Source organism: Nycticebus coucang, chromosome 9 (assembly GCF_027406575.1).
Source record: "Nycticebus coucang isolate mNycCou1 chromosome 9, mNycCou1.pri, whole genome shotgun sequence".
NCBI classification, from domain to species: Eukaryota; Metazoa; Chordata; class Mammalia; order Primates; family Lorisidae; genus Nycticebus; species Nycticebus coucang.
Genome location: NC_069788.1, coordinates 126,662,810 through 126,685,324, shown reverse-complemented (window position 1 = coordinate 126,685,324; position 22,515 = coordinate 126,662,810). Strand labels below are relative to the sequence as shown.

The 22,515-nt window shown below is 40.7% G+C and overlaps 1 protein-coding gene and 1 long non-coding RNA gene across 5 annotated transcripts in view; both read left to right on the top strand.

The window, feature by feature from the left end:
* Positions 1–12,807, top strand: part of LOC128594633 (uncharacterized) — a 29,482-nt gene extending 16,675 nt beyond the window's left edge. For all 4 annotated transcript variants that reach the window (XR_008382616.1, XR_008382617.1, XR_008382618.1 and 1 more), the window contains 3 exons: positions 8,797–8,884; positions 9,999–10,060; positions 12,467–12,807. This is a non-coding gene — a long non-coding RNA (uncharacterized LOC128594633). The remainder of the gene's footprint in view (positions 1–8,796; positions 8,885–9,998; positions 10,061–12,466) is intronic.
* SLC35F4 (solute carrier family 35 member F4) overlaps positions 1–22,515 on the top strand; it is a 286,744-nt gene that overhangs the window by 202,331 nt on the left and 61,898 nt on the right. The window lies entirely within an intron of this gene.

Genomic DNA, 22,515 nt, shown 5'->3' with positions numbered 1-22,515 from the left:
GAAGGGGGCCTGGGAAGTGAGGGGAGGGGAGCCCCAGCCACAGTGTCGTGCTGGTCAGGTGCACAGGCTTCACAGGGCGCCGCTGCTGGTCATAAACCATCCATATTTTTATTTTTAATTGAAGAATTAAGAAAAGGAGGAGGAGTTTCAGGGACAGGCTGAACTGGAAGCAAAGCGGCCAGGTCGCTCCCCCCTCCCCCCTCCCCCAGCTCTGGTCACCCCCTTCCCCCGCGAGGTCACTGACCCGCTGCTGGTGGCCTCCAGCCGCAACCCACGCGTGTCCTCGCAGCTAGGATTTTAATGTTTTATGTAGCCACAAGAAAACAATGGCAGTAAATTATGACACATTCTGTTTTTATATTTTTTAATTTTTATTTTATGTTTATTGAAAGAGCTCTTTCAGGCTAATTTCTATATTAAGTGTTATCAGCTATCTTTCTTGGTTTCTATTATTATTTTGTTTTTAATTGACTATCCCTCTTGTTAATACATGAACAGTTAGATGCCCAGATCCTTCTCATCCCTTGGCTGTGTTTTCTGTGCCATGACATCCTCCATGTGTGATGGGGGTGATGCTGCATGGCTCTTCAAATAATTCCCCATTGTTGCCTCTGGAATGTTTTTCTAAGCTTTTGATACATGCAGTGCAATATACAATTTTTTTATTTTACCAGAAGGTATTGTCAAAAAACACCAAAGCTGGAAAACAGTTAACACACTAAAACCAGACTTTATCCAGGAATTATTGCAAAAGAAGGAAAGAGGCCTCCATGTAGAACTGGACTCAATTCCAAACAAGTACTGGCAAGTGGGAATTTCTAGTCAAGGGCAGGGTGGGGGTCAGTGGAAATTACTGAGAGGAAACAGCAGTGGGTACTGGCTAATGTGACCTGCAGGGTTCTTGCTGAGGACAGGCCAAGGTGATCCCCTGGTGGGGGATGGCAGAGGACAGAGAACCTGATTACATACTGAGGGTGATAAGATGTAGAGGATGGGGGTCCTGGCTAAGCTGGCTGAGCATCGCTCGTTCTAAAACTGGATTTTACAAGGAAGTGCTGCAGAGGGGTCTAAGACAAGGGTCAGGAGCCTGACTACCCTAGGGTCAAAGAGTCCTTGTCAGTACTGGTGGAAGATTTCCAAACAACAGTCAGGGTTCATGGTCCTTCCTCAGATAACCCTTAAAGAGTTTATAGACTAAACCACTGAGGAGCTGAAGTTGTCCAGTAGGAATTGCTATGCAGTTCACACATTGAAACACAATGACCTCCCCTCAAATCAGCTAACAGTGGTTGTAAGAAACCATTAACTCTAAGACAAATGTGCAATAGTGGAGGTGTTAAGTATGAAAAAAAATCTGTATCTTATGAAACAGGGTGATCACCGTTACTATGACAATCTTACATATGCCAAATAGCTGTGTTCTTGTGGAGAAGAAAAAGGTCACATGAGCATGAGTTAATTTGTTGTTTTTATGACACCACTCTTGAAGGACGGTGTCCCTTTTGCCATCACTCAGGCTTTAAACCAGCAACAGTGACAATTAAGCACAGAACTTAGTGATTGCAACAAAGCTTAATTAGGAATTTGTCTAGATAAGGTTAAAAAAATCACCTCCCCAGCTTGGCACCCTTAGGACAGTGGTTATGGCCCCGGCCACATGCACCAAGGCTGGCCAGTTCCAGCCCAGCCTGGGCCAGCTAACCAACAATGACAACTGCAACCAAAAAATAGCCAGGCATTGTGGCGGGCACCTGTAGTCCCAGCTACTTGGAAGGCTGAGGTAAGAGAATCGCTTAAGCCCAGGAATTTGAGGTTGTTACGAGCTGTGATTCCAGGGCACTAGAGTCTGTCTCACCCTTAAAAAAAAAAAAAAAAAAAAGGAGGCGGAGCAAGATGGCAGCCGAGTAACAGCTTCCTTGCATCTGGGCACCGTGAGTCTGGGGAGATAGGACTCCAGGCGTCTCTGGCTGGTGGGAACTGCCTATCATCACTCCTATGAGGATACAGGGAGTCAGCGAGAGACTTCTGGACCCCAAGAGGAGGACTAAATCTGTGGAAAACCGGCAAGTGGTAGCGTGTGTTCAATCCGTCTAAACCCGCCCACAACTGTAAGTTCAGTAGCAGCGAGACTGCAAACCAGTAAGGCCTTACCTGTGAACTGTTTTGATGTCCCTGGACTTGGCACTGAGTTGAACTGCCTTGGGGAAGGCCTGAGCGGGAGTGCGAGAACTTTGGCCGTTGTCTAGGGCCCCAGTCTGAGCCGCTGAGCCAGACGGAGCTAATAGTGTTTGGCGGTGGGTCACACGGATCCATTGTCAGCGATCTGCCCCGGCAAGCTCCGCCCTCAGGGTCGCAGAGCTAGAAACGGGTGGGAGCTGGTAACCCAGCAACCAAGTAGCCTAAGGGTGGGGTCTGAGCCGCCTTGCAGCCCTAACCCTCAGGGGCAGAGTGAGACCGGTTTTGGCACACTGAGTAAGTGGATAGCCACTTCAGCAGCGATTCCAGCAAGAAAGCTGGGAAAGCTTCTGCTCAACAAGTTTACAACTTCGAAGTGCCTTTTAAGTAGGCCGAAGAGAGATTCAGGGTGTCTACCTGATGGGGTTTGAGTAATCAGCAGCCTCCAGTCGTATCTGATCTGTGACTAACATCTCATACCCCAGAAGACCACGTGTTGCCCAGACAATATTCAATAACATATACAAACTGCTTTGTTTTTGGTTGTGTATTTTTTTCTTTCTTTTTTTGCTTGGTTGTTTTTTTTGTTTGTTTATTTTGACGTTGCTGATATTCTTTTGTTTTTTTAATTTCAATCTTTTCCACACAGATCCCTTTTTCTTTCTCAATTTTCCTAGTTTAATTATAATTTCCCATTGCTGCTTTTTTTAATAACTTCAACTTCATTTTTGCTAGTGTTTCTACCGATATAATTTGGTTTTTCACCCAATTTTATCCCTGTAAAGTTTTCTGTTTGCTTCTTTTGGTTTGATTTATAGCATTTTTGTCTTTCCTCTCTACTTGGTGGAGGTGGGGTACTGTGTCTGATCAGGTTAGCAAAGAGCTGCTGACCTCAAGGGAACCACGCAACTGGGCACCCCCAGAAGGTGGGGTTTTTTAAGGTTGTGTCAAAGTACCCTACTGTACACCTATATTGCCCTGTTTCCCTCTTTCTGTGCCTCTCTTCTTTTTGTCAATATTCCTTATACCCACCCCCTCTCCTTTCTCTATCTTTCTTTTTTTCTTATCACTCGGTCCTCCTTTCTTTCATCCCCTTTTTTTTTGCTCTTCAACCTTCTCACCCTTCTGGTCCTGTAACCTTTAGTCCACAGGCACAAGAACTTAAAGAGCAAGAGGAAGTGAAAGGAAAATTAGGGCAAGCAAACAGATAAAAGAAATCACTCATGAGGAAGAATCAGCAGAAAACTCCAGGTAACATGAAGAACCAGTCTAGAACAACCCCACCAAGGGACCATGAGGTAGCTACTGCAGATGATTCCACCAGTATAGAAATGTTACGAATGACAGAAAGGGAATTTAGAATACACATGTTGAAAACAATGAAAGAAATGATGGAAACAATGAAGGAAACTGCTAATAAAGTGGAAAATAACCAAAAGGAAATCCAAAAACAGAATCAAATAAGAGATGAACGATATGAAGAATATAAAAAGGATATAGCAGACCTGAAGGAACTGAAACAGTCAATTAGGGAACTTAAAGATGCAATGGAAAGTATCAGCAACAGGTTAGACCATGCAGAAGAAAGAATTTCAGAGGTAGAAGACAAAGTTCTTGAGATAACTCAGACAGTAAAAGAGGCAGAAAAGAAGAGAGAGAAAGCAGAACGTTCACTGTCAGAATTATGGGACTTTATGAAGCGTTCCAACATACGAGTTATAGGAATTCCAGAAGGGGAAGAAGAATGCCCCAGAGGAATGGAAGCCATACTAGAGAATATTATAAAAGAAAATTTCCCAAACATCACCAAAGATTCTGACACACTGCTTTCAGAGGGATATCGGACCCCGGGTCACCTCAACTCTAACCGAGCTTCTCCAAGACACATTGTGATGAACCTGTCCAAAGTCAAGACAAAAGAAAAGATTCTGCAAGCTGCCAGGAGTAAGCGCCAGTTGACCTACAGGGGCAAATCCATCAGAGTTACCACAGACTTCTCTAATGAAACTTTCCAAGCAAGAAGACAATGGTCATCTACCTTTAATCTACTTAAACAGAACAATTTTCAGCCCAGAATTCTGTACCCTGCTAAGCTAAGCTTCAAAATTGACGGAGAAATCAAATCATTTACGGATATACAAACATTGAGGAAATTTGCCACAACAAGACCAGCTCTACAGGAAATACTTCAACCTGTTCTGCACACTGACCACCACAATGGATCAGCAGCAAAGTAAGAACTCAGAAATCAAAGGACAGAACCTAACCTCCACACTGATGCAAAAGATAAAACTAAGCAATGGACTCTCACCAAATAAGACGAATAGAATACTACCACACTTATCCATTATCTCAATAAATGTTAATGGCTTGAATTCCCCACTGAAGAGACATAGATTGGCTGACTGGATTAAAAAACACAAGCCATCCATTTGCTGTCTGCAAGAAACACACCTGGCTTCAAAAGACAAATTAAAGCTCCGAGTCAAGGGTTGGAAGACAATTTTTCAGGCAAATGGAATTCAGAAGAAAAGAGGAGTTGCAATCTTATTTTCAGATACATGTGGATTTAAAGCAACTAAAGTCAAAAAAGACAAAGATGGTCACTTTATATTGGTCAAGGGAAAACTACAACAAGAAGACATTTCAATTCTAAATATTTATGCACCCAATTTAAATGCTCCCAGATTCTTGAAGCAGACCTTACTCAGTCTGAGCAATATGATATCTGATAATATCATCATAACAGGGGACTTTAACACACCTCTTACAGAGCTGGACAGATCCTCTAAACAGAAATTAAACAAAGATGTAAGAGATTTAAATGAGACCCTAGACCAACTATGCTTGATAGACGTATATAGAACACTCCACCCCAAAGATAAAGAATATACATTCTTCTCATCACCCCATGGAACATTCTCCAAAATTGATCATATCCTGGGACACAAAACAAATATCAACAGAATCAAAAGAATTGAAATTTTACCTTGTATCTTTTCAGACCATAAGGCACTAAAGATGGAACTCAACTCTAACAAAAATGCTCAACCCCACCCAAAGGCATGGAAATTAAACAATCTTCTGTTGAATAACAGATGGGTGAAGGAAGAAATAAAACAGGAAATCATTAACTTCCTTGAGCATAACAACAATGAAGACACAAGCTACCAAAACCTGTGGGATACTGCAAAAGCAGTTTTGAGAGGAAAATTCATCGCTTTAGATGCCTACATTCGAAAAACAGAAAGAGAGCACATCAACAATCTCACAAGAGATCTTATGGAATTGGAAAAAGAAGAACAATCTAAGCCTAAACCCAGTAGAAGAAAAGAAATATCCAAAATCAAATCAGAGATCAATGAAATTGAAAACAAAAGAATCATTCAGAAAATTAATGAAACAAGGAGTTGGTTTTTTGAAAAAATAAATAAAATAGATAAACCATTGGCCAGACTAACTAGAAATAGAAAAGTAAAATCTCTAATAACCTCAATCAGAAACGATAAAGGGGAAATAACAACTGATCCCACAGAGATACAAGAGATCATCTCTGAATACTACCAGAAACTCTATGCCCAGAAATTTGACAATGTGAAGGAAATGGATCAATATTTGGAATCACACCCTCTCCCTAGACTTAGCCAGGAAGAAATAGACCTCCTGAACAGACCAATTTCAAGCACTGAGATCAAAGAAACAATAAAAAAGCTTCCAACTAAAAAATGCCCTGGTCCAGATGGCTTCACACCAGAATTCTATCAAACCTTCAAGGAAGAGCTTATTCCTGTACTGCAGAAATTATTCCAAAAAATTGAGGAAGAAGGAATCTTCCCCAACACATTCTATGAAGCAAACATCACCCTGATACCAAAACCAGGAAAAGACCCAAGCAAAAAGGAAAATTTCAGACCAATCTCACTCATGAATATAGATGGAAAAATTCTCAACAAAATCCTAGCCAATAGATTACAGCTTATCATCAAAAAAGTCATTCATCATGATCACATAGGCTTCATCCCAGGGATGCAAGGCTGGTTTAACATACGCAAGTCCATAAACGTTATCCACCATATTAACAGAGGCAAAAATAAAGATCACATGATCCTCTCAATAGATGCAGAAAAAGCATTTGATAAAATCCAGCATCCTTTTCTAATTAGAACACTGAAGAGTATAGGCATAGGTGGCACATTTCTAAAACTGATTGAAGCTATCTATGACAAACCCACAGCCAATATTTTACTGAATGGAGTAAAACTGAAAGCTTTTCCTCTTAGAACTGGAACCAGACAAGGTTGTCCTCTGTCACCTTTACTATTCAACATAGTGCTGGAAGTTCTAGCCAATACAATTAGGCAAGACAAGGAAATAAAGGGAATCCAAATGGGAGCAGAGGAGGTCAAACTCTCCCTCTTTGCTGACGACATGATCTTATACTTAGAGAACCCCAAAGACTCAACCACAAGACTCCTAGAAGTCATCAGAAAATACAGTAATGTTTCAGGATATAAAATCAATGTCCACAAGTCAGTAGCCTTTGTATACACAAATAACAGTCAAGATGAGAAGCTAATTAAGGACACAACTCCCTTCACCATAGTTTCAAAGAAAATGAAATACCTAGGAATATACCTAACGAAGGAGGTGAAGGACCTGTATAAAGAAAACTATGAAATCCTCAGAAAGGAAATAGCAGAGGATATTAACAAATGGAAGAACATACCATGCTCATGGATGGGAAGAATCAACATTGTTAAAATGTCTATACTTCCCAAAGCAATCTACCTATTCAATGCCATTCCTATCAAAGTACCTACATCGTACTTTCAAGATTTGGAAAAAATGATTCTGCGTTTTGTATGGAACCGGAAAAAACCCCGTATAGCTAAGGGAGTTCTTAGTAACAAAAATAAAGCTGGGGGCATCAGCATACCAGATTTTACTCTGTACTACAAAGCCATAGTGCTCAAGACAGCATGGTACTGGCACAAAAACAGAGACATAGACACTTGGAATCGAATTGAACACCAAGAAATGAAACTAACATCTTACAACCACCTAATCTTTGATAAACCAAACAAGAACTTACCTTGGGGGAAAGACTCCCTATTCAATAAATGGTGTTGGGAGAACTGGATGTCTACATGTAAAAGACTGAAACTGGACCCACACCTTTCCCCACTCACAAAAATTGATTCAAGATGGATAAAGGACTTAAATTTAAGGCATGAAACAATAAAAATCCTCAAAGAAAGCATAGGAAAAACACTGGAAGATATTGGCCTGGGGGAAGACTTCATGAAGAAGACTGCCATGACAATGGCAACAACAACAAAAATAAACAAATGGGACTTCATTAAACTGAAAAGCTTCTGTACAGCTAAGGAGACAATAACCAAAGCAAAGAGACAACCTATACAATGGGAAAGGATATTTGCATATTTTCAATCAGACAAAAGCTTGATAACCAGGATCTATAGAGAACTCAAATTAATCCACATGAAAAAAGCCAACAATCCCTTATATCAATGGGCAAGAGACATGAATAGAACTTTCTCTAAAGACGACAGACGAATGGCTAACAAACACATGAAAAAATGTTCATCATCTCTATATATTAGAGAAATGCAAATCAAAACAACCCTGAGATATCATCTAACCCCAGTGAGAATGGCCCACATCACAAAATCTCAAAACTGCAGATGCTGGCGTGGATGTGGAGAGAAGGGAACACTTTTACACTGCTGGTGGGACTGCAAACTAGTACAACCTTTCTGGAAGGAAGTATGGAGAAACCTCAAAGCACTCAACCTAGACCTCCCATTCGATCCTGCAATCCCATTACTGGGCATCTACCCAGAAGGAAAAAAATCCTTTTATCATAAGGACACTTGTACTAGACTGTTTATTGCAGCTCAATTTACCATTGCCAAAATGTGGAAACAGCCTAAATGCCCACCAACCCAGGAATGGATTAACAAGCTGTGGTATATGTATACCATGGAATACTATTCAGCCATTAAAAAAAATAGAGACTTTACATCCTTCGTATTAACCTGGATGGAAGTGGAAGACATTATTCTTAGTAAAGCATCACAAAAATGGAGAAGCATGAATCCTATGTACTCAATCTTGATATGAGGACAATTAATGACAATTAAGGTTATGGGGGGGGAAGCAGAAAGAAGGATGGAGGGAGGAGGGTGGGGCCTTAGTGTGTGTCACATTTTATGGGGGCAAGACATGATTGCAAGAGGGACTTTACCTAACAATTGCAATCAGTGTAACTGGCTTATTGTACCCTCAATGAATCCCCAACAATAAAAAAAAAAAAAAAAAAAAAAAAAAAAAAAAAAAACCTCCCCATCTCACCTTATAAAATGGGCTCATTGCTATTATATTTATTAATGGGTAATTGTGGGACAAACTAATCAAATGAAATAAGGTAATTACACTCTAATGAAGCTTTAGGGCCATGCCTTCCAGATATGCAGACATTTCAAAGATTGAGGCTAAATTTGTATTAATAAAACTATTTGTGTTCATAGATTAGAGTTGATTGTGCAATCCCCAATGTTATGTCCAAGTAATGTAATCTTTAATCATTCCCAAACAAAGGCTTTAGGAAAAGAGACTCACAAGCCTAGAAGTGACTCATACCCACCTCTCTGTTAAGACTGCACTCTTCCTCAGTGACTCTAGACAGGTGAGTGCTGCTTATTTTTGTAAATATGTCTATGAAAACAAAGATAATTGTTACCTATTAATACTGGTATGAAGTGTCTTATTCTATGTAATTGCTTTGGTACTAAAACTTGGCAGATTCAATGTAACCACTCATATGTACCCTCATATTAACTGGTTGAAAAAATAAAAAAAAAAATTAATAGATTCTTTTTCCTTTTTCTCTAATTAAATCATTTTGTAATTATACCATGGAATATTGACATTTAAAAGAATCACACCATGAATTTTTTATTAATATAGATAATTATTTTCTGCTTTATTCACTTTGTGTGTCTGGAGGCTTAAGTATTGCGATTTCTTAAAATAGATCATGATTATAACTGGATAATTACAAATATTCACTAGAAAATGTATCTAGGTTTCCTCCTTCGCTATTCTCGGGGGGGGGGGGATGTTTTGTTTCACTGTTGTTTTTTGCTGGTGATGGCCATCCATTCTAACACTCTTACCTTAAAATGAGGAAAGTAAAGCCCAGAGAGATGAGACTCACCTGATGGTCCCAGTCTCTGACATCTAATTTTTGGGACCATTATTGTTGGTTTTGGTAAAATTTTCAGTGACCCTGGGAGACAGTGTCATCGCTTATTTATCCACTTATTTTTAAGTGCTCTTTATTTTTAAAGTTATAGTAACATGTCTGTCTTTGCTCATCTTCCCGCTGAGTAAATAGTTACAATGCAGCAGGTATTTCTAATATTTCAGAAAATATTATCTTTGTTTCTTCTCTAAGCATAGTTAGTATTTCTTTATAAAACATATGTTTCTTTATAACACTTACTGATTTTCACTTTTGTGTGATATGCTTTCTAGCAAGAAAAAAAAGTGAATTGTTAAAAAGACCAGAAAGCCATTATGTTGATCTGCAGAGTCAGCCACCATTTATCAACTAATTTATAGCTCACATAAATTTCTATTTTCACAAATTTCATGATATATCAGCTGTCTGAATTCAATCAGTTCTATGTGAGCTCTATTTTTAGATTAATATCATTTATAAAACTTCAGTTGATTTCTTTCTCATCTTGATTGGCTATTTTTAGGGACTGAATATAAAAATATTTATTTTTTTCTAGGTTCTCTTTTGATAGAGATAGTCTGTGTGGACCAAACTTATGGAAATATATTCTCCAAGATGGTAGGTCGGGGCTCTTGCTGTATAATCTTTAGCTGTTTTATTTCTCTGAATCTCAATTTTTTTCATCCATGAAATAGTGGTAATAAGGGGCAAGTAAAATGTTCTTTTCAATATTGTGAAGTAGTATTTGCCACATGTAAAAAGTGTTCCTGTAATTTGTTGAGTGTGGGGTATTTTTACCCAAATAAAATGAGGGAGTTACTCTGTGTCACAATTTTAAGAGGTAGAAAATGGCCAAGGCTGCAATTGGTTCAAGCCCCAGGTGTCTATGTGTTTTCTTGGCTTGAACTTTTCTTACATTTTGTTTTTCCTTTCTAAGGCCTGGGGGGATTTATATTTCTGTTTTTCTTGGCATTTTCTGTGATTAGGAATTAAATGGGTAGAGATGGGTTCTTTATCTTTCCCCTATTGGGTGGGTGGGATTTACAGAATTTGCCAAGGTGCTGGGAGCACACAGATCTGCCTGGAAGGTTTACAGTGCACATCAGGAGATAAGAACGCCAACAGCGGCCCTTGGAGAGAAACATTAACCTTCCCTCTGCGCTGCACTGCCTTTCTAGATTAGGGAGCAAGTAACTTATTACCACATGTAAGTTGTTATATTCAAAGGAATTGGCTGTGTTGAGAAGAGAGACAAGATTTTTAACCGGGAAAGAGAGACTGGCATTTTTCAGCTTTAAGGAAAAGTTTGTTTCTTTAAACTGAATTTGAGATGATGCCTCACACACCCATGATGCTGATGAAGCCATGAGCTAAAAAGAGTTTCTTAAGATTATTTGGACTGGTCACCCTGTATTTTCCCTTCATTGGTCCAGAACAGCATGGAGATCAGCATTCCCAAGGCAGTTCTGCTGGTAGAAATAATAGTAGTCAGAGGTACTAGTAGATTCAGGATTAACAGACCTATGTACTGTTATTTGTAGAAGAACTTGGGGTAAATACCTTTCCTCCATCACATAACCTAAAAAAATGATTGGGCCCATCACCAAGAAAGCAAAAATATTCCTGGAATTAATTTAAGGTGGAATCATGAGAACTTCAATATGAGATCATATTTCAAAGTTTTATGTGGCACTGATGAAATGAATAAATATGCTCTTTATTGGAGCAGAGAGCCCATGGCTCTTAGTTTTGGTGAACCATGAACTGGGCATCATAATGAAACAACACAAAACTTTATAGATCCAAGGTGATCTCAAGCATAAAACAATTAACTTGAGGGTGGGGAACATGGAAACTTCTCAAGGAATTTCAGGTATGTTTAATTTATACACATGGATGTGAAAAGACAAGAGAGTGGTTTCACAAGAGAAAAATGAGGAGTGGGATAGCTTGTGTCACTAATGAGACAGGATGGATTGAGGGCAGCAAACAGGCAGCGTGGTAATTAGGGGTCATATCTCATTATCCCTTGTAAGGTCAAACTATGTAATTGACTTAATCTTCTGATATAGCTAATGAGGTTATTTTTCAAATTGTTTTCTAAGTCTAGACAATAGCTGATAGGTCAAAAGGTCATCAGCCTCTCTTGCTTTGGGCCATTATAATAGTCCTGATGCCTCCTTTACAAGTGGCAGGTCCCTCACTCAAACAGGGCTCAGAAACAAACAAAACCCCAAATTTATTGCCTCATCTAACCGAAAAGTCCAGGAGATGTTTGACCTCAAGTAAGGCTTGATACGAGTGCCAAAATGGTGAGGAATTTGTGTCTAGCCAGGCTAGCATCCTAACCAACATTTAAAGGTGGCATCCTATCCAACATTTAAAGAGTATCTTTCCCACAATATTCTGGGGCCAGCACTGCTGGTTCAGCTTGAGCCTGATGGGTCAGCAGGGCTGTGCCCACCCTGGCTCAGGAGCAGAGGAACTGTATACACTTAAGAGTGGAACAGAAGTGGTTCCTCATGAGCAAACTGTGACTGTCATCCAGAAGAAGGCTCTGGGACAGGAAAGAGCAGCTTCTGCTCCCTCCAGCCTTTCTTTGCAGTCACCTTTCTCATATCAGAAAGGCTAAGTCTTGCTTTAGTCCCACATGGGAAACATGGAACAAGCAGGCTTCATGCCTTAGTCTCCTCAGAAAGTATTTATAATAAATGTTCATGTTAAATTCTATTAAATGGTAGTTTAGAATACGTTGAATGGTATAGTTCTCATGGTGGCAATTCCTTTTAGAGGTGACATTTATTACCTCCATCAATTGGCTGGGAAGATTGAACCTGCTTTCAGTACATCAGTCCTAGCTAAAACTACCCTCAGGAAGGATCCCCTTTTAGGTACTTACACATTTGCATGTGTTTCCATTTAAATGCATAAGACGGCAGGCTTTTATGAACTAAAAATTGCATTGCACCAGGTAAGGTCAAAGTTTCAGTTACTATCTTTTCACTTCTTCCTACCTGTTGCCAGTGATGGGACACTAGGAGCTTATGGCCGGAGGTTGCACACCAGGTCAGCGTTTCTACGGCAATCGTGTTGAACAGCAGGATGAGCTCTGGAGCCCTGGGTAGCAGAGAATGGGGGGTATGTCCCAAATGGTTCATAACTTGAATAAAACTTCTGTATGACATCTCCTTCCAAAGCACGTGGTGGTGGAAAATCATGAAAAGTTAATTTTTTTGTTTTCTACAACAATGTTAATAGTTTGCTGAGAATTTTTCACCTCATATCCTACTGACCCAGATGAAAATAACCATAGGGAAATAATCGGGCTGTTTGCAGGTTAAATAAAATAAAACTGGTAAAATCAGGAGAGCTTACGAGTCTGTTTCTAGGGTTAGCCTTCCCCAATTTATCTCCCCATTCCATCCATCACCTGTGTGAAGCCTGGCAGGTAATTTCACCTGCACATGTGCTCAAGTTTCTTTGTCTGTAAAGTGGCCTAATCACAGTACTCAGTTCACAGGATTGTGGTGACAATTAACAAGTTGATTATATAAAGCACTGCCAAGAGTTCCCAGAAATTGCCTCTCCTCCACTCCTGCACACCTGGCTAACTATAACGGCCCCTTCCTCAGATGCTGGGTCTCTGGTGCCCACCTCCTGTTGCGCTCATCCCCCTGTTGACAGTTGTTGTTGACAGGATTGCTATTAAGCCCATCAGGCCAGCCCCCTGGCTGGTCCCCAGCACGTGTCTCCATCACTGGAACAGGGCCACCTGCTCCCAGTGCCTTCTCTGCTGTGCTGTCACAGGGCACACCTCCAACCACAGAACTCCACCTCTGAACTTCACTTGTGGGACTCAGGGCACAGCGCTTGTGAGCCCAGACCCCAGTGGGCACACGCCAAGCACCCCAAGTGACCTGCGTTGCCCCTTCATCTGAAATGAGGGGAAGGCACCCTCTCTACCACCACAAGGGCAAGGAGACAGGCTGCCATGACACAGCCCACTCGAGGAAATCTCTGTTACAGGTGGGTTTAGGTGATGCACCCTGACTTTGGGTTCTGAGGGACACTTGAAGCCTTTTGCGTTGTTCTCGGCCTTTATGGTCTCATCTAAAACTGAGGAAGGAAGAATTCGGTTTTAGGATTCTGTATTAGCCATTGCTACTGTCACTGGCATCCAGCATCCTGTAGGCAAAGATGCCCTTGAGCTCTCAAGTTGTTGAGTAGTTTCAAAGCCCCCTTGATTTACTGTTCACCCACAAGCAGGTCACCTGGCCTCTCTTAGCCTTTGCTTCCTCATCTATAAATTGGACTTAATACCACTTGCTCTAAGGTTCCCTAAGATAATGGATGCAAAGGTTCTTTGTGTAAGCTAAAGAGAATAGTGAGTTCAAGGATTAAGCTCTCCTTGGGTGGAGCCTTGTAACTGCTTGTCTGGTTAATAATACTAGTTTGATAAATACTGCTTGTCACTGTGGTTAATAAATACTAGTTTGTATTTTGCATTTTGTTGGCAGATACAATTTTTCACAATAATAAAACATTCGGAGTCACTTTTTCCTATTTAGAAATAACAAGAAAGGGGCGGTGCCTGTGGCTCAAAAGGAGTTGGGCCCTGGCCCCATATGCCGGAGGTGGCAGGTTCAAACCCAGCCCCGGTCAAAAAACTGCAAAAAAATAAATAAATAAAAATAACGAGAAGGGCTCTCTTAGCCTCAGGGGTTCTGAAAAAGTCTCTAATAGCTTATAGGGTTGCCAGCTTTTGCAAATAGAAAACCACGTGCTCAATTAAACTTGAATCAGATCAACAACAAATAACTTTTTAAGTCTATCCTACATAGTGCATGGGATTTTGTCCAGCAATCCAACTAATTAGTATGAGGAAATTGCGAACAGAAATCATTATCTAACTTTTTTGTTTCTAAAATTCCAGATCCTAGCAGAAAGCTTGACCCATAGTAAGTGCTTAAAACATGATTCTGCAATAAAACAGTCAGTAGAGTATTTGGAAAATGGTTGCCCATGTGACAAATTGCTTTTTAGCAACGGTTCTGGACTTTGGTTTCCTCCTTAAGCAAAGACAGTGGTAACTGCCTAACAGTTACATAACCCAGCTGGGGTATATGACAAGTTCTGTATCTGCAGTCTGCAAGCTGTCAGCCCCACAGAGGGAGCAGAGCTGCTGAGCGGGGTGTGTTCAGTGTAGCCATCACAGTGAGGAGTGGAAGGTTCCAAAATGCTTTAATTAGAGCTCCATGTTTGCTGAGTCCAGTATACTAAAAACAGCCCCTGCTCCCATTTCTACCCCGGGGAGGTAGTGCCCACTGTTTAACTTGGATGGGTTTCTGCCGGGAATTAACTGTGCCCACCTCCCACTGCTTCCTCTATGCTCTCGCATCCCAGCTGTCTAATCCCAGTGGTGGCTGTGAAGCGACCACTGAGGTTTGCTGTGGCCCCTCTGGATGATGTTCTTGAAGCATCTGTTGAAGACATGTGCAAAGCCCCCGGTTAAGGCTCCGTTTTCCCTCACTTTGCTAGCATTTCCATGTGCTGGTAAAGCGAGTGGTTCCTAGGTGCCACGTGCATTGGCGTAATTACATACACTGGCATAAATTGTTTGATGCAATTTCTCAGACTTATTCAAATTTGTTCTCAGAAATCAAAACAGCTCATTAGCTTCCAAGAATATACATTTGTAATTCCTGGAAAATAATTTCTCGTGGCATTTCAAGTTTGGCATATTGAGTTACCATGCCTGAGGCCTTCTGGATTTTCAGCTTCATAGAACACTTATTTATTAAGCATCCGCCTCCTTTCCTGGCTGCACATCAACCCATCTCTGAATGGTGGAGGTCTCGGAGCTTGGTGTGATTTCTCTTGGAGTTCTCTGTGTGAACCGATCGCACCAAAACCAGTGACCATTAAAACATCCCTCTGCTGACAGTTCCATCTTCCTCCAGCCCAGTGTGATGAGGCTGTGCAACCCAGCAGCCTTCCTGACACTCCCTCTTGGACACCTTCACACGTCTGCAGTGACAGTCTCCCTCCCTCCCCTCTCCCTAATGCAGTGGGTCCCTCCCTTCCCCATATTTTTTCTTTCTCAGTTGTCCAGTAAAGGACGCCACCAGTATCCACCCACATGCAAGCCAGATATTGGGGTATTTCTCTTAACACTTTCTTTCCCTGTCTTCTGCCTTCTATTTCTCTCTTGGCTTGGAATGGATTAAGTCTCCAAATGTGTCAGGTCTCCAGAGTCATCTCAGCTCTAGCTACTAGTGTTCCCATGTACTTCACACTCTGTCTGAGTCGCCTCTCACCTGAGCTCTCCCCACATCAGTCCTCTCCCCGCACAGTGACCCTAGTAATCTTTTCAAACCACAAACAACAGCAGCAGCACCAGACTTTCCTGCTTTCCATTCTGCTTAGGGAAAATACCCTCCCAGCTTCATGCCCCTGCTGAGGCAGTCTCTGGCCCCCGCCTTCGCAGTTTCGTCTCACACCTGTGAATTCCTCACTCACTCTCTGCATGCCTGCCATGGAGTTTCTGTCTGTCCAGGGAAGGTGCAGCTTCGTCCCACCTCAGGACCTTTGCACTTGCCTCCCTTCCTGCGGGACCACCATCCTCCATCCACTGTGCTCCTGCCTGCCCTTCATATCTCGCAGCTCAAATGTTACTCCACACCCTCAGATCTAAGTACCACCAGGAGAGGAACCTGCCCACATTTGTTTACCGATGTTTCCCTGTAACCTAGCACACAGCTGGCACACGTGAAACACTCACACTTTGTATGCTGAATATAAGAATCAAGGGAGGAAGGAATGAACCCGAGACAAGGCCATGCCCTTCTGCTACACATCCTCACAGCAGTGTTTCCTTGCCTCCAACCACACTTATCTCAGCTCCGTTTTATTAGTGAGATTATCTGTGCAGTTTCATGTGCCTCTCAATGTGAGTAGGGACCACTCTGCATTTGCTCTCCATTTCCTTCCCAGAACCTAGCATGCTGCTAGCACAAGGTAGGTGCCACTATGGGCTATGGCTGTTGCTGCAAGGTTCCAGGTGCTTATGCTGTGCAGAAGCTTTGCCATGGCCGAGCACTGCCTGCTGCGGCACACCCTCCTCTGCATGGGCCTACTCTCCTGCTTCCCTTTCTTTGGCCCCATGTTTCTCATTCTCACATGTGGGCTCCTTTTCTATTCACGGTCCCTTAAAGTTAGTGGTAGATTCATGTGTGGAACACTGCTCAGTAACAGAAAGGATCCAGCTATGGATACACATGGCAACCTGGCTACATCTCAAGGACATTCTGCCTAGTGAAGAAAGCCAATGTCTAAATGTTGCCTACTGTACGATTCCATTTATGCGTCTTAAAATAATATGCAGTGATGGTGAGCAGATGGGCAGTTGCCAGGGTCTAGGGGTAGTGCAGGGAGGTTATTGACTAGAATGGAAAGCATGAGAGGGTTTGCTAGGGGTGATTGTTCTGTGTCCTGGTCATGGTGGTGACCACGCAAATCCATCTGTGTGATAAGATGCTGGGGTAAGTGTACCTGGAAGTCTCTGAGTTTTGCAACTTTCATATAAGCCTAAAATTATTTGAAAATAGAAAGTTTTTTAAAAGTTAGTACTCTTCCACGTTATGTGTTATCAGGGAAATCCCAACTGAGACAATGATGGGATACCACTCCACAGCGATTAGAATGGCCAGAATCCAGGACACTGCCAATGCCGGATGCAGGGGAGGACGTGGAGCAGTGGGAATGCAAAACTAGCACAGCATCTTTGGAAAGCAGCTTGCCTGTTTTTCACGAAACCAAACGCACTCTTCCCATATGATCTGGCAATCTCTCTCCTTGGTGTTCACTCAAAGGAGCTGAAAACGTATGTCCACCCAAAACCCTCACATGTACATAGCAGCTTCATTCATAATTGCTAAAACTTTGAAGCAATCCAAATGCTTTCCAGTAGGTGAATGGATGCCCTATGGCACAGCCACACAACACAGTAGTAGTCAGTACTAAAAACAAAAACCTACTGAGTTATGGAACAACATAGAGGAAACTAAAATGCATATTGCTAAGTGAAAGAAGCCAATGTGAAAAGGTGGGACACTGCATGATTCCAAGTGTGCCACATGCTGGAGAAGGCAAACCATGGGGCAGTGAGGAAGATCAGCTGTTGGACGACATTGTTAGGGTGGATGCGTGTCATTATACGTTACTCACAACCTGTAAGGCGTCCAGCACTAGGCATGAGCCCCAGTGTCAACTACGGACTGTGGGTGAGGGTGATTTTGTCAGGATGATGCGGACGCTGACCGTGGGGGGACTGAACACATGTGGGGGCATGAGGGACAAGGGACATTTCTGTACCTTCCACTCAATTTTTCTGTGAACCCAAAACGGCTCTTAAAAATATGGTCTTTGAAATAGCTGAAAATATTAACAAATGGAAAAACATACCATGCTCATGGCTGGGAAGAATCAATATTGTTAAAATGTCTATACTACCCAAAGCAATATATAATTTCAATGCAATCCCTATTAAAGCTCCACTGTCATACTTTAAAGATCTTGAAAAAACAATACTTTGTTTTATATGGAATCAGAAAAAACCTCAAATAGCCAAGACATTACTCAGAAATAAAAACAAAGCAGGAGGAATTACGCTACCAGATCTCAGACTATACTACAAATCAATAGTGATCAAAACAGCATGGTATTGGCACAAAAACAGAGAAGTAGATGTCTGGAACAGAATAGAGAACCAAGAGATGAATCCAGCTACTTACCGTTATTTAATTTTGACAAGCCAATTAAAAACATTCAGTGGGGAAAAGATTCCCTATTTAACACATGGTGCTGGGTGAACTGGCTGGCAACCTGTAAGAAGACTGAAAGTGGACCCACACCTTTCACCATTAACTAAGATAGACTCTCACTGGATCAAAGATTTGAACTTAAGACATGAAACTATAAAAATACTAGAAGAGAGTGCAGGGAAAACCCTTGAAGAAATCGGGCTGGGCGAGTATTTTATGAGGAGGACCCCCCGGGCAATTGAAGCAGCTTCAAAAATACACTACTGGGACTTGATCAAACTAAAAAGCTTCTGCACAGCCAAGAACACAGTAAGTAAAGCAAGCAAACAGCCCTCAGAATGGGAGAAGATATTTGCAGGTTATGTCTCTGACAAAGGTTTAATAACCAGAATCCACAGAGAACTCAAACGCATTACCGAGAATAGAACAAGGGATCCCATCGCAGGCTGGGCAAGGGATTTGAAGAGAAACTTCTCTGAAGAAGACAGGCACGTGGCCTTCAGACATATGAAAAAATGCTCATCATCTTTAATCATCAGAGAAATGCAAATCAAAACTACTTTGAGATACCATCTAACTCCAGTGAGACTAGCCTATATCACAAAATCCCAAGACCAGAGATGTTGGCGCGGATGTGGAGAAAAGGGAACACTTTTGCACTGCTGGTGGGAATGAAAATTAATACATTCCTTTTGGAAAGAGATATGGAGAACACTTAGAGATCTAAATATAGATTTGCCATTCAATCCTGTAATCCCTCTACTGGGCATATATCCAGAAGACCAAAAAGCACATCATAACAAAGATATTTGTACCAGAATGTTTATTGCAACTCAATTCATAATTGCTAAGTCATGGAAGAAGCCCAAGTGCCCATCGATCCGTGAATGGATTAATAAATTGTGGTACATGTACACCATGGAATATTATGCAGCCTTAAAGAAAGATGGAGACTTTACTTCTCTGTTTTTGTGCCAGTACCATGCTGTTTTGATCACTATCGATTTGTAGTATTGTCTGAGGTCTGGTAGCATGATTCCTCCTGCTTTGTTTTTATTTCTGAGTAATGTCTTGGCTATTCAAGGTTTTTTTCTGATTCCATATAAAACAAAGTATTATTTTTTCAAGATCTTTAAAGTATGACAGTGTAACTTTAATGGGGATTGTGTTAAAATTATGTATTACTTTGGGTAGTATGGACATTTTAATGATGTTGATTCTTCCCAGCCATGAGCATGGTATGTTTTTCCATTTGTTAACATTTTCACCTAACCAGAATCTTAGAGTTTCATAGTTCTCTTAATAGAGATCTTTCATGTCCTTTGTTAGATAAACTCCCAGATATTTCATCTTATTTGGCACTACTGTGAATGGGATAGAGTCCTTAACTGTTTTTTCAACTTGGCTATTGTTGGTATATTTAAAGGCTACCGATTTATGGATGTTGATTTTGTAACCTGAGATGCTGTTGTATTCCTTGATCACTTCTAAGAGTTTTGTAGTAGAATCCCTGGTGTTTTCCAGATATACAATCATATTATCTGCAAAGAGCAAAAGTTTGATCTCTTCTGACCCTATGTGGATACCCTTGATTGCCTTTTCTTCCCTAATTGTGGTGGCTAAAACTTCCATTACAATGTTAAAGAGCAGTGGACACAATGGGCAGCCTTGCCTGGTTTCTGATCTGAGTGGAAATGATTTCAATTTAACTCCATTCAATATGATATTGGCTGTGGGTTTACTGTAGATGGTCTCTATCAGTTTAAGAAATGTCCCTTTTATACCAATTTTCTTAAGTGTTCTGATCATGAAGGGATGCTGTATATTATCAAAAGCTTTTTCTGCATTGATTGAGAGAATCATATGGTCTTTGTTTTTTAATTTGTTTATGTGCTAAATTATACTTATAGATTTACGAATATTGAACCAGCCTTGAGGGATAAAACCGACTTGGTCATGATGTATGATTTGTTTGATGTGCTGCTCGATTCTGTTTGTTAGGATCTTGTTCAATATTTTTGCATCTATATTCATTAGTGATATTGGTGTATAATTTTCTTTTCTTGTTGGGTCTTTTCCTGGTTTGGGAATCAGGGTGATGTTTGCTTCACAGAACGTGTTGGGTAGCCTTCCTTCTTTTTCTACCTTTTGGAACAGGTTGAGTAATATAGGTACCAGTTCCTCTTTAAAGGTTTGGTAGAATTATGACGTGAAACCATCTGGTCCCGGGCTTTTCTTTTTAGGGAGGTTTTGTATGGTTGATGCTATTTCCAAACTTGATATGGGCCTGTTCAACATTTCCACTTGATTCTGGCTAAGTCTTGGAAGGTGACGTGCTTCCAAGTATTGGTCTATTTCCTTCAGATTTTCATATTTCTGAGAATAAAGTTTCTTGTAATATTCATTAAGGATTTTTTTTAATTTCTGAGGAGTCTGTTGTTATTTCGTCTTTGTCATTTCTGATTGATGAGATTAGAGATTTTACTCTTTTTTTCCTGATTAGGTCGGCCAAAGGTTTGTCTATTTTATTGACCTTTTCGAAAAACCAGCTTTTTGATTTATTAATCTGTTGTATAATTCTTTTGTTTTCAATTTCATTTAATTCTGCTCTAATTTTGGTTATTTCTTTTCTTCTACTGAGTTTGGGGTTGGAATGTTTTTCCTTTTCCAGTTGCTTGAGATGTCCCATTAAGTTATTAACTTCCTCTCTTTCCGTTCTCTTGAGGAAGGCTTGCAGTGCTATAAATTTCCCACTTAGAACTGCTTTTGTGTTATTCCAGAAGATTTGATAATTCATGTCTTCATTGTCGTTTTGTTCCAAAAATTTGGCAATTTCCTTCTTAGTCTCATCTCTGACCCAGCTATCATTCAGCATAAGGACCTTATCAAACTAAAAAGCTTCTGCACAGCCAAGAACATAGTAAGTAAAGCAAGCAAAAAGCCCTCAGAATGGGAAAAGATATTTGCAGGTTATGTCTCCAACAAAGTTTTAATAACCAGAATCCATAGAGAACTCAAACGTATAAGCAAGAAAAGAACAAGTGATCCCATCGCGGCTGGGCAAGGGACTAGAAGAGAAACTTCTCTGAAGAAGACAGACGCACGGCCTACAGACGTATGAAAAAATGCTCATCATCTTTAATCCTCAGACAAATGCAAATCAAAACTACTTTGAGATATCATCTAACTCCAGTAAGATTAGAGAAAAATCACAAAATCCCAAGACCAGAGATGTTGGCGTGGATGTAGAGAAAAGGGAACCCTTCTACACTGCTGGTGGGAATGCAAATTAATACATTCCTTTTGGAAAGATATATGGAGAACACTTAGAGATCTAAAAATAGATCTGCCATTCAATCCTATAATTCCTCTACTAGGCATATACCCAGAAGACCAAAAATCACATCATAACAAAGATATTTATACCAGAATGTTTATTGCAGCACTATTCATAATTGCTAAGTCATGGGAAAAGCCCAAGTGCCCATTGATCCACGAATGGATTAATAAATGTGGTATATGTACACCATGGAATATTACGCAGCCTTAAAGAAAGATGAGACCTTACCTCTTTCATGTTTACATGGATGGAGCTGGAACATATTCTTCTTAGTAAAATATCTCAAGAATGGAAGAAAAAGTATCCAATGTACTCAGCCCTACTATGAAACTAATTTATGGCTTTCACATAAAAGCTATAACCCAGTTACAATCTAAGAATAGGGGGAAGGGGGAAAGGGAGGGAGGGATGGAGGAGGTGGGCAGAGGGATGGAGATTGGTGGGATTACACCTGTGGTGCATCTTACAAGGGTATATGTGAAACTTAGTAAATGTGGAATGTAAATGTCTTAGCACAATAACTAAGAATATGCCAGGAAGGCTATGTTAACCGGTGTGATGAAAATGTGTCAAACGGTCTATGAAACCAGGGTATGGTGCCCCATGATCACATTAATGTACACAGCTATGATTTAATAAAAAAAAAAAATTACAAATGCCAGATGGAAACACTTAGGGCTATTTTTAAAATCTTCTCTTGGATCCTATACTTCTTATGATTTTTTTTACTGGAATGCAAAAGAAATATAAATCTCATTGTAAGACAGACGGAGGATGAGCTATACTTAGATAGCATCTTTAAAGTCCTCTCTGTTGCCTACACATTAGGTACAAGTTTGTTTTTTTCTTTGAATAACAGAAACACTTAATTTTTGAAAAACTAAACTATGATAGTAAGTAAATGGCATTCA